The sequence below is a fragment of the Mastomys coucha genome, unplaced genomic scaffold (assembly GCF_008632895.1).
Source record: "Mastomys coucha isolate ucsf_1 unplaced genomic scaffold, UCSF_Mcou_1 pScaffold16, whole genome shotgun sequence".
Lineage (NCBI taxonomy): Eukaryota > Metazoa > Chordata > Mammalia > Rodentia > Muridae > Mastomys > Mastomys coucha.
The window spans coordinates 56,029,304-56,036,428 of record NW_022196898.1 but is presented as its reverse complement, the minus strand read 5'-3'; the positions used below and the strand labels follow the sequence as shown (position 1 = coordinate 56,036,428).

General features: G+C 46.1%; 1 pseudogene; it reads left to right on the top strand.

Moving 5' to 3' along the window:
* LOC116093610 overlaps positions 1 to 1,297 on the top strand; it is a 4,087-nt pseudogene extending 2,790 nt beyond the window's left edge.
* The last annotated feature ends 5,828 nt before the right edge of the window (positions 1,298 to 7,125 follow it).

Below are 7,125 nucleotides of genomic sequence, written 5' to 3'. Positions count from 1 at the left end.
ACATCCTAGCACCAGTAGAGGCTATTCTGGGCTCCTGACTGCCTTTAGCTTCTAAAGGCAATGGACTTGAACCAGCTAGTTGTTCTTCAGTGACAGGGTCCTAGGTGGGAAGTGGCCAGGAGATGAGAAAGATGGAAAGATAGAAATAGTGAAGGTAAGGCTGGGGCTAGCAGGTCTTGCACAAGCTATGTCATATGCCAAGGAAACTCATTAAGACATATAGCTATTTTATATATTATTTCCAGTGGAGAAATGAAATGTAGTCAGTTGAAAGGTAAGCAAGCAATTGTTGCAAAAGGGAAACATAGAATATCCCAAGAACAATATGATTCTGAGTGAACTTGGAACGGATAACCATAGCCCTGTACAGTGGCAAGAACTGGATTTTCAGCATCAGAAGCCACAGAATCCTCAAGGCTCTAACACTAGGCCATTATCAGCTTGGCCAAGAACATCCCTGGTCTCAGTGAAGAAGCGCAGCTCCTCCTTACATCAGGGTCCTGGGGAATGTCTTGGACTAGCACAACTCAATAGACAGAATACAGTGTTTTCTGATTTGTTCAAAAAGGAAAGTCAGGCCTCTGCACAGCCTGGGTTTCTTGTCCAGGACCTGTGCCTTGCCAGACATATGAAGACTGTATTTGCTCTTGTAACCGTGAGGAAGAGACAAAGGCCAATGGACGATTGTTGGCATACTCGGTGGTCATACCTGATCTGCAGAGCTGGCCACTCTTGCTTTGCCGTCTCTTCAGCCTTCTCTGTGTACACTTGGGATGTGCTGAGTCACTGGGTGGCACCTGGACTCTCTTCCAAGCCACACAAGCCAGTTCTCAACCCTTTGGGTTTTCTGGATCCTTGCTTCTTTTAATCACAGGCATGTCCTCGCAGCCAGGAGTGACACTGCCCCCTTTGGGAGGCAAGAGGGAGTGACCAGAGAGCAGAGTGGCAGCCACAGTGCTGGGCTGACCCTCTCAGCCATGGGAGAATGAGGGGGTTTCTTAACCTCTGGTACTTCAGCATCCCTGCTGAGTGGTGGGATGGTGGGGCTGATTTTGCAGGGTCGTCGGATGGGTTTTCTCCCTCTGGATTTTAAAGTCTCTCGGATGTTCCTAGAGTGGGTTTGCAGAGCTGAGGTCCTTGTTTCTCCTTCTCACCTGCAGGGCCTGAAGAAGATCTCTGCCTACATGAAGACCAGCCGCTTCCTTCCAAGTCCTGTGTACTCAAAACAGGCCACGTGGGGCAACAAGTAGGCCTCTGCATGGAGGGCCGTGCTGGTAGGGAGGATCCATCAGTGCTCCTGAGGTCTGGGACCATACTTGGCTCCTGTTGCCCACTCTGTAACAGTCTTTCTCTTCCATTTCTTTCTCCTCTACCAGGATCATTGTCTCCTCTCTACTCCCTACTTGTAGTGAAGGTTCCTACAAGTTCATCCCTTCACTTCTCTGGTTCTTTCTTCCCTTACTTGTTTCTGTCTGGTTTCTGACCAGATGGTCCTGGGCTTGACTTGGAGCAGCTTAATTGACACTATACTCCTGACTCTTACCTGAGAGATCAGCCTTGTCCAGTCCCCAGTAAATTCTGAACTACACTCACTCTGTGTCTTGGCTTATTGCCAGTGGCTCAAAGACTGACATCACTGACTTGTTGGAATGGTGTTTGTCCCTTTGTTCACAGGAAGAGCTGGGTAGTGAGACCATAATTGGGGCTCTCAGTCAAGCAGGGTCTAAGACCAAATATGGGCCTTGATGTCCTCTCATATTTCTGATGCTGGGATTCCTACAGGATGGTGCTTCTTCTGTACCAGGGCTTCTCATTCACCTTGTAGGATGTGAAACCTCTGTTGGGCATGTATCATTGTGTGTCAGGCTTCAAAGAAATGCTGGGCTCATGGGAAGGGGTAAGCAGACCCTAGGCTCAATATCTGTCCTCATCCAGAAGTCTTTCCTGGACTAAATGTTCATTTCTTCTCAAAGGTGTTCCCCTATAAATCTTCCCACCCTTTGGGACTGGTCCTATGGGTGTTCTCACCCAACTCAATCATAGGCTCCTTTGAAGGATCCACAGATTGTTGAACTTTTGATCTCTGATAGGAATGGCTGTGTCCGGCATACTGTCAGTGTTCAGGAAATTAAAAATATTTGCCTTTTTTCCCCCTTGGATTCCCGTCTCCTCAGCACTGAAACGGACAGATACATACTTCCTAACCTGTCTTTTACACAGGTGCTGGAAGTTGCACCCAGGTTATTGCACTTGCATGATATGCAAGTGCTTTACAGACTGAGCCATCTCCCCAGCCCTTCCAGGTCTTTTCTGGTCTTTTCTGGTTCCTGGGCTGGGAGTCTGTAGAAGTCATAGCTAACATACAGTGAATGGCCATGTCCCGGTGAATGCGCTCCACACACAGTGACTGCAGCAAAGGGAAGACCAAACAACTCAAACTTGGGCAAAGGATTAAAGGGACTTCTTTTTCTTGAGAAGATATTACACTGTCCATCGTCACACAAAAAAAAGTTGTTCTAAAATCATTTATAATTAGAGAAATGTAAAAACCACATTGAATATCTGTCTCATATACATAAGACAGATAGTGAGAAGAATGTTTTTTCTTTGTCTCTTGGAATGGAAAATATTACAGCTACTGTGGAAATTACTCTGTTCCTTATAAAATGAGTAATAGAATTACTTATGTATCAATTCCTTTTATATGTATATATTCACAATAATTCAAAGTTAACACATATGGTGCATATATAACATATACACACACATAATATATAATTTATGTGTACCATATGTAGTGGGTTTAAATAGCTACATATTGGCTTTTTGAGACATAATTTCTCTATTTCAAGCTGGCCTGGAACTATCTAGGTAGCCCAGGCTGGCATAGACTTTTAGTTTTCTTGCTTACACCTCCTAAGTCCTTAGAATTACAGGTGCATGCCACCATGGCCAGTTCAAATATGTATTTTTTTTTTTTAAGATTTACTTTTATGTATGTGTGTTGAGGGTGTGTGTTTATAGGCCACATGAGTGCAGGTACCCATAGAGACCAGTAGAGGGAGTCAGAGCTCCTGGAGCCAGAGTTCTAACCATGAGATGTGGATTCTGGGAATTACACTCAGGTCCTCTGGGAACAGCAAGGGCTCTGAACCACTTAGGCATCTTCCCAGCTCCTCAAGTATGTATGTGTGCGTGTCATGTTCAGAGAAGCATTATTCAGATGGATAGCACATAGATGCAACCCGTGAACACGTTTACAAGTGAATGTAAAAAGAAAATGCTGTGCAGAGACACAGGAGAGCATTTGTCAGTGTTAAAGAGAAGAGCTCTTTTAACCCATGATAAAACTTAGATGAAACCCGAGCCATTAAAACTGCTAAAACAACAAACACCCCCCCACACACACATGCTTTGCAATTTAATTTGTATTAACTACTTTCTCCATCACTCTGAGAGAATACCAGACAGGACCCAACTGAAGGATGAACAGATTCATTTCGGCTGGCGTTTCATGAAGTTCGACTCACAGTCCTTTGGCCCCGCGTGCTTAGGCAGAATATCATGGTGGCCAGAACATATGACAGAGGCTGTTTTTCACTTCTTGATGGAGAAGAGTCAGAGAGTGTGATGCATAGGAACCATAGACCACACCTCTACAAGGACCAGTCCCAGGCCTCACTTTCCTGCAGCTCTGTCTGAGTCTTCATATGTTCTCCTCTCTCGCGAGAATGTCACTTCTACTCAAGTGTTCAGAGTATGGTCCTGTGGGAGACATCCCATGTTCAAGCTATAACCCATGAGGACGGCAGATATCACAGAGGCTGCGGTTTCTGGAGGTTGGAGGGAAAGGCGAAATGACAAGGCCTCCAGTGTCACAAACGGGAAAGATGAGTGGGGACAGCTGCCACCATTAGTGCATGAGGTAATTCTGAACTGATACAAGGTCAAATGTGATACCACAGAATTTACCACAGTAAATATAGCAAATAAACAAGAAAAGAGACAGAGCAAAAGGTGATTATACCATCCACAGCCCCAACTCAGATTTTCCCATTGAAAGGGCAAACTACTGTAGAGCTATGTTAGATTTGAAATTTTAAATGTGATTATAAAAGAAGGGAATTGAGGGCGACTTCATCCTTCTGTCCTTGAGAGGATAAAATAAAGAAGGTGACTGCAGATGAAAAAGATCCCTGAACATTGTGCTCAGAAGAGATGAAATCATCCACCAGAGGGCCTCTGCCAGAGGCAGCATAAGATGTATACTGCGGACAGACTATGATTTGCTGTAGCAAGACTCCAGTGAGCTCCCTCCATTCACTGCGCTTCCTGCCTCTAGAATGGAGGAAGGGACAGGCTTTCTTTAAAAAAAAAAAAAAAAAAAAAAAAATACCTGTTTGCGTCAGAGTTGACTCTGTCAGTCTATCAGCCTATCATTACTTACTGTTCATGATACTTCTTTGCCTAGTTTCCCCTTATTTCTAGGGTCAGTGGACTAGGATTCAACTCAGAGATACTGATCTAGAACACAGTTCATCTCATGGGGAGAGTCCAGGAGGCTGAACATCTCTGGTCCATGGAGTCTTTCAGGGTCCCGGCGTCCTTCCTCCTTGTTAGGTTTTTAGGTACAGGAGAAGTGGGGCACTGAGTCTAGATGACTTGTGGGCAAGAGTTGTGTTAACCATTGGCAGGCAGACAGCACTACACAGTAGAGTCTGGAGGAGAACACTTCAGGCTCCTCTAGGGAGAGCAGAGCCTGTTCCTTTAAGATCCCCCATTGGGGGAGTAGAGGGGAAGGGTTGTATCTCAAGGGACCAGGTCCAAGGTCGGCTGATAGCACTCAGACTTAGATAGCTAGACTAAATGGCACACTATGTTGTCTTTTGTTTCTGGTTTGAACAAGTGTTTGCAAAGGCTTGAGGACATTTTTGGATAAGGGCTTCTGAAAGAACAAAGGGCCTGTTAGTACACGATAGATAAGACAGTGGTCACTTGTCTTTAGATGCAGTCCTCCATTTAAGGCTTCGATATCCAGAAGGGCCCTTTATCAGGGAGGAGACGAGAAGCTTCCTGCCTGCTCTCCTGTCCTTAAAAGAAGCTGCATCTCAATTATGGGAAGGTGAGGGAGGTGGGGGAGGGAGGGAGGGAGAGAGGGAGAGAAGGAGAGAGGGAGAGAGGGAGAGAGGGAAGGAGAGAGGGAGAGAGGGAGAGTAGGCCAAGGCAGGAAGTTCCCACCATGCACACGGGGCAGAAAGGCATCTGTCAAGGCCAATCACATCTTATTGGTGAGGTACAGTGTGTGACATAGTCAGACACAAGGTCACCTAGAATAGTGTCATCCTGTGCAACATTGCCCCTTCTTAGCTCAGCCTATGTGTGAGGAGCTGGCTTCAAGTTGAGAATGGGGTGGGGGCTGATCAGAGGCCATCGCTTGAACTTATCAGTGAGAAAATACTGAGCATCAGCCATTGTGTAGACAGAAAGACATTCTGAAGAACCATGCTGTGAGTCTCTCCAGTCAAGTGTTGAGAACCTGCTTAGCCCAGACTTTCTGCACCCTCTCATGCTGGACAGGGCCAGGCTGTGGATTGTCTACACAGGCTCTGTCTCCCCTGTCAACTTGTTGAAGCTACTTACAATCCAGTTTATTCCACATGCTGCCACCAGGGTCGCTCATAACACACAACTGCATTGAGTGAACACTGTTACTCAGGGCCCATCAATGTCAGGATAGAGTGCATTCTCCCCAGAGTGGGCCTTCAGCTCCCAGAGAGTAGAGTCTGTGTCTAGAACCCTTCACTGCCTGTGACCTGTGTCATGGGCTTCATTCCAGTTGATTGAGATCATCTCTGTGCCTCTGGAATAAACAGGCTCAGTTGATGAGGAAGAGTAGTTCAAGATGAAAGTGGGGCATGGAACCCTTGACTTAACCTCTGCTCGCCCGTGCCTGGTCCTGCCTGTTCAGATCCATCAGCAAGTTTCTAACAGAAGTCCATGGGTAGCCAGAGGATCTCTGCTCCACTCCCTCCTCCCTCTTAATCTCAATCACTCCCAACTTCACAGAAGTTGTCAAGCATTTACTTATTCATCTGCCTCCTCGTTGAGATGAATTTTGGCTCCCTGTCACTGAACCCTGGGTTATATATATATATGTGTTCCTGTGAACACACATGTACACATATGCATGTGGAGGTTAGAGGTTGACATTTGGTGTCTTTATCAATCACTTCATATGTAGTTTTTGAGACTGCTCTCTCACTGAACGTGGAGTCTGTTGAGTCAGCTGGACTGGCAGCCAGGAACCCTGCTGGAGCCGCATGCCTCTACCTCCCGGCTCTGGGTTTTGTAAGTGCCTGCCACCATGATAAATTTTTTCACATGGGTTGCATTGATATTTTAATGTTGGTCTGGCAAATACTTATCAAGTGAGCCATCCCCCTGCCCCCTGCCCCTCAAGTATGTTTTTAAACTCATTTATCACTGATGCTAAGAATCTGATAAAGGGAACCTTGGATCTCTGTGAGTTTTAACCACAGGTGCCATGTTGAAGGACATTGAGTCATCCGCTCATACCCAGATACACATAAGAATCTGGGTATGAGATACACATGGGCCAGGGCAGAAATCAGTGAGCTAGACAGCTAAGAGTTTGACTCTCAGGGACTTGATCCTCTGTAGAGTCCTTCAAGGTTCTCTCTGGACAGCATTCTGTTGACCTTTAGAATCAAAAGAGGTGTCTGGTCCCCCCCCCCCATTCACTGTGCTGTTGAGTTCAGGGTTCTATCCATGGCTGTGGGACCCTTTCAATTTCATAAGGCCCCTGTGTTTGGTTCTTGAATTTAGCTCACAAATATGGCCAAAGTGCTGATTAATTTATAGTCACTACCTTGATGACCAAAGGGCTGGGTCCCTGGAGAATACCTCCTAGAGGTTCATACAATTGAGTGCTTAGTCCTCAGTTAGTGAAACTGTTTGGGAAGGATTAGGAGGTGTGGCCTTGCTAGAGGAGGTGTGTTATTGGGGGTGCTTTGAGATTTGAAAAAACATATGCCATTCCTAGTTAGAGCTCTCTCTCTCTCTCTCTCCTCCTCCTCCTCCTCCCTCCCTCCCTCCCTCCCTCTC